Source organism: Lactuca sativa, chromosome 1 (assembly GCF_002870075.4).
Source record: "Lactuca sativa cultivar Salinas chromosome 1, Lsat_Salinas_v11, whole genome shotgun sequence".
NCBI classification, from domain to species: Eukaryota; Viridiplantae; Streptophyta; class Magnoliopsida; order Asterales; family Asteraceae; genus Lactuca; species Lactuca sativa.
In genome coordinates, this window is record NC_056623.2 from 88,297,247 (window position 1) to 88,303,674 (window position 6,428).

The window sequence follows — 6,428 nt, forward strand, 5'->3', positions numbered from 1 at the left end:
CTAATCCCATATGGCCTCAACCCTTTGAGCATAAATAAAACACCTTTTATTTATCACCATATTGATTACTCATTATTTGTCGTTTCGGGTAATCAACTTCTTACTTGAATTATTACACTTGTCCCATGCTCTTAGCACACAATGTTTACCTATGGTTCTTACTTTGTGAAATAGATCCAATGAACACATTTCCAATCATTCTCATTTCACAACTCCTAATCCTTTTTCATAAGTGAAAGAATATTGAATTCCTACCACTTATGGAATATGCTAGACTCTAACATTTTATGCAATGATCCTTTCGTAATGTCACTGCACCAAAGTCACAAAGACTATTTTCAATGAAATTACAAAGTCCTCTATCGGAAATTGTTACAATACAATTCCTTAGATGTGATGTCACTCACTCAAAGAACATTCCTTTGAACATCATTTTGCATAAAACTTTCTAATCTAGACATAGATTTTCAATATTCAATTCCCAATATGGACACATTTCCATATTTTCCATATGACAACTTATTCTTAATAGAATCTTATCTATTCGTAATAGTGTCGATATGGTCCATCCAATATGGAAACATTTCCATATTTTCCATATGACAACTCATTTTTAATAGAATCTTTTCTATTCATAATAATTTCGATATGGTCCACTCAATACCATGCTTCCAACTACTCACAAGCAACCAATCCTCGTCGAACTTTGGATTGTCCTTTGATAGTTGTTTAATTATTTTAGTCAAAACCGATTCTAGTCCATTTTCCCTCTAAATGCGCTAGACATTTGGAAAATTTTAGAATGGTCAAATATCCAAGCATTTGCAATCGATCCTATACCCGAAGCGTATGGGACACAATGCATAATGTCTTACATAAAGATCTGATACTTTATCAATCTTCTACCATAATATTTTATGTGCTATGTTCTCAAAATTCGAATTGTGAAGAGAAATGACGTAATCATAATCGAAATTTTAAGAATACACTATGTACCTTTGACTAAATTTATTAACATTCCACAACCTAAGCCTTTAGATTTGAAATGAAGCATAATATTCTCTCCCTTAATTATAGCAAAACAACTTTACAACACTTACGACTTTGCAAGGTATAACTCTTGTTTTCTATAATTAATATTGCTAACTTGCAATACTTTCCTTAATAATCATACAATCATAACATTTATGCTCCCACTATCATGATGATTATTATAAAACATAACACTTATGCTCCCACTAGCTTCGACATGTATTCATAAACATCTTAACTTTCAGAAAAACAATACCTATTGAATTTCTTAAGTCCATGTTTCTAATACTTAATGCTTTGATAATCTTTTATCAAGGCCTCTTAAACTTATACACCTTTGCCTTAGATAGCTTATATGTGTGTCTAAACAATTAAGACTAATTGCCAAACCTCACAATTCAAATCATGGAAAGGGATACCGTAACCATGATCGAATTCCAGAATGCAATTTTACAATCACTATCTTCTTAAAATCTTTCTTAGTGAAAGCATTTCCTCACAATCATTTTCATGAAGGAGGAAATCTTATGACACTTAGATTTAAACGGTGTATGTGTTCCTATCCATGTGAATTTGTTAAAAACAAAGTTTACGACAAATTCAAACTCATATGGATCGAACTTTCTTAATCTCGATTTCTTGCCTTATGGTAGCACAGCTGCCCACCATGTCTTCCAAGTAGTTAAGCAGCTTACCTTTTCTTATCAATGTACTTTCCATTGATCAAGGTCCTTGCCTTTTATGCATTCAAATGAGAACTCATAGGACTCACATGCATAATTAACTCGATTGGATTGGCACAGAAACAAAATAATGTCAACACGATAGGTTGTAAACCTCAACTCGTGTGCTAATGATGACCGATAAGGTCTATTTTGATTTTTTCTTGAAACCTTTCAAGACCATTAAGACTCCCACACACTCCTTGACATATAAGATTCCCTTGTCAATAAACATTTCTTGACAACCAAATATTCAAGAGTTAGTGTAGTTTTTATCAAAACACTTCATAAATTGGTCCTAGTTGGTCTTTGTCTTATCCAAGGCATCACAACTCTCCACATTTGATGAATGTTATAAGCCTTCTTAATTTCCTGTCACTCAATGTCACAATCTTAACTCTAAGACTTGTTTTGGAACGAAGTATGATTGACCTCTTGATTTAACCATTTCTTCAATTCTTGATTCCTCTTCTTAGACATACAATTGTACTAAGACTCACTTAGAGGATCAATTGAGATATGGTTCTTAATCATTAAGACCTATCATAAAGCATAAAAGCTACTCTCCCTTCTTCTTAGAATGGAGAAACTTTTATCTTTCTGCCTACTTGATTCTTCTTATTCGTTTTGCTATTGATTTAAACCCTTTTAATCAATTCAGAATTACACTTAATCTTATAAGTATAATCATATTTACTAAATCTTTAGTAAATCATGACGAATATCTTTGTTACTCTTATGGTGGACTTGATCAACACGGAACTTTGTGTATTCGATCTCCTAGTCCTTCACTTGACACTTTATCAATGAATTAGTCTAATTTCCAAATATGAAATTCCTCATTCATCGTGCAACCAAGTTGCATGATTCCAAGTTTCTGTACAATTGAAACTTGGGTGATGAGAAACTTTCCTTATTCGGTAAATTCTTCGACATTTCCACAAATAACATAATAAGAACCAAATCCTTTATTGCTAATAATAGAAACATTCAAACATCAAATTTTCATTTACGCCATTGCAAGGATAAATAAATAATATAAAATCAAAATTTATTTTATTGCGGAAAAAATTTGTCCTTACAATGCAATTCATTGAAAAACTATGCTAATACATCTTTCTTAGCAATCTAATTCTAACTCTAAGTAGTAGCTCAAGAATCTAATCTTCGAGAAATGTGATCGAAATCCATTCCTTCACGGTTAGATTCTGCTCACTTCTTTCCTTAAGCTTCCTTTCTTTTCTTCGATCCTACAAAACATCAATTGTAATCTTATCACATTATGTATTAAGAATCTAGAATAGAAGCTTAAAAGAGTTAGTTAATGGATTTTACCTATATTAGAGCCATACGTTTCGACTCTCCCATCTCTTAGATCTCTTATGTAAATGGGGCAACTTCGTCTCCAATGCCCTTTCTCTTGGCAATAAAAGCAAATCGACTCTTTTGGAACATGACATGAAACTACTTCAGACATTGCCTTTCTCTTATGATCAAACTTTTCGATCATAGCATGTCTTTCGTTGCCATTGTCTATATCCATAGAGGTCTTGAAAGCAGATTCACCAATCAACTTTGCTTTTCTATTGTGCCAAACCATTGCTGATTCAGCAGCAATAAGCATATATGTGAGATCTATAAGGGTCACGTCGCGGTTCGTCATATAGTACTCTCTTACGAACTCACTATATGAGTTAGGAAGTGACTGAAGAACCCAATCAACAGCCATTTCCTCACAGAAAACGGATCCCAACATTCTTAACCTATCAATGTGTGACTTCATCCCTAGGACGTGTGCACAAACCGACTTTCCTTCTTTATGTTTACTTGCCAAAAGGGCTTGAGTGATCTTGAACTTTTCAAGCCTTTGAACTTGTGGGTTAGGGAGAATAATTGGAGGATGTGGAGGAAGTGAAGCATGATTTCTTGTTCCTCGATCGAATCGTGGAATATCATCTTCATGTGGAAAGCTTGTTCCATGGGATTTGGGAAGACCATAGTTGTCGAACTTTGACATTTACAAAACGGGAGAAAACGAATTCAAGTTAGTTGATTGATTGAGTCCTTAGTAAATCACCCAAATGAGATACTAAGGCTAGGACCCAACATAATATTCTACAATTCGGGAGAGAGATGCCGTAACCCAAATTGCAGAACATTTGAAGGTAAGTGAATGACGATTCACTAATTTCCACCATAAAAAAACGAAAAAAGAAATTTAAGTTTTAAATCTATGAAAACTCCTAGATCCTATGAGATTCATTGAACATTTCAATGACATGTTTAAATCTCAATATGCCCCTCTTGTTTGTGACTGGGATGCCGAGGATCACAAAGCGGGCGTGAATAACCATGCAAACTTACATGGTGCCCTCACATGTTACTGTCACCCATTCGATGTGCCGGTAAACCACACACGCTACACCGAACTATGACAAACATTGAGTCACCCTTTGCTACCTTTGCTTAGAACCATTTAGTGTGCCGGTAAACCACACACGCTCCACTAACGTCTTCGCAAGGGTACAAAGTGTAATTTCATGGAATTGCATCAAATCACTTTGCCTAAGTAACTAAGATTGGGAATTTGTAAAACATTTAGTTACTTTTGTAATTCATTATACTTATAATGGAAGGTTTCATCCTATCCTACCCATTCGGCTAACGACCATCCACTAGTCAAGAGTGCGGTGGGTAAGAGTGGATACCCATTCAATCGCCATTGTATAGGCAATTTCCTTAAACACCCCTTATAGACCAGCTTCGTGAATGAGGCCTACTAACGATAAGACTGACTTTTACTCATACATATATATAATGTTAGACTTTTAATGTTACATATAGTATAGGGTGTATTTTACACTTTTAAAATATTAGGTGGTCAAATTTAACAATTATACTTTTAATTCAATTAAATTTTAAACCAAAAACTTTATGGATTTATTAAACCTCTTTTAATTATACACCTTAATTAATTAATAAAACCATAAGGGTGTGATTTGAACTTTTTCAAAACAATATTAGGGTTTTAGAATTTAACATTCCTAATTAAGCTTTTAATCAACTTTTAAATTCCAAAACTTGAGGGCAAGTTTTGAAACATTTCAAAACATTAGGGTTTAGAATTTAAATATACATCAAAATTAAACTATTAATTCAAAATTTAAATTCCAAAACTTGAGGGCAAGTTTTGAAACCTTTTTTCAAAACATTAGGGTTTCAACTATTTAAATTTCAAAACACCAAAACCTTTGGGTTCAAATTTAAACTATAGAACCTAAAAGGGAAAATATGAAACATTTCATAACAACAAGGATCAAATAACAAATAATCTAAATTAAAAATTAATCACATAATTATCCATATTTGATTTATTTAATGATTTCTTGCAAAACAATTTACCAATTTAATCAAAATAATTAATCAATTATCACATAAGGAAACAAATATTTTATTAATTGATAAATATCTTCAATTAGATCAAGAATATAGTCATATATATCAAAAAATCGGATTTATATTGATCTAATATGATAAGGAAAGTATCCTCAAGCAAAAACAACAAGAAATCTCGGTTTTCCCTCTTACTGACCGGTCGACTCGTCGAGTCAGGCATGGACTCGTCGAGTTAGCATGAACTCGGCGAGTTCAGCCCCCATAAACCCAAAAATCGAATTTATTCAACATACAAAACATCAATACAATAGAAACCAATCTAGGCTCTGATACCACTGATGGGTTTTGGCCATAAGAACATCCTATGTGCTCATACAAACCCTAATGCTTGGATCTAGGTTTCTCTATTGTACATGCAAGTTATCCAAGACTATAAACCCTAATTCTAGCATACAAGTAATCATATTAAAATAAGAATGGTTTAGATCATACCTTGATTGTTATGTAGCAATAACAATCCCAATTCCTCCTTGCATTGACTTTAGAAAGCTTAGAGTCACAAATGTCACTCCTCTAATGGTTCACAAGCACCAAGAGCAAGAGGATGAAGAGGAGAGAGGATGGAGGCTGCCCTAAAACGTGTGAAACCCTAGAAGGATGCTTAGCCACGTTTTTGGGTCATAAGGGTCATATATATAGGAGGCTATTAGGGTTATCTGACAAGGAAACCCTAAATTGGATGCTTAAGCCCTAAGCAACCCATAGATTCCTTTCCTTAAGGCCTTGGACGATTTCTTCTTGGGTTTCCCCATAGAATTCATCCACTCCTTAATATAAGGCAATCCATGGCCCAAATTGCAATTATCTTATAATTACAATTCCAGTCCCTTAAGTTTAATTAATCTCTTTTAGTCACAAAACTAATTACCAATCAATTCTTGACTAATATTAATTAAACAATATGATTTCTCCTTTAATATATTATTCTCATAATATATTAATAAATCATATTTAATCCTTTCTCTCCATATTTCATCCTATCAAGTTGCTTTGGTGAAGGCAACCCAAAAGGACCATGCACCATCGGGTCAAGTACATACCAAAATAGTTATGGACTTAGACACTAATCCAAAAAATCTCCCCTTCTCTAGCCCGTGCAATCATATCCTCCAACATTTTGCAGTTGGACCTGCTCACAAATTGCCTGATGTCACTCCTCAACATCTCGTGATATCGAGATTTCTTCATCTCCTCATCCGCCACATACTGCGGAACGAG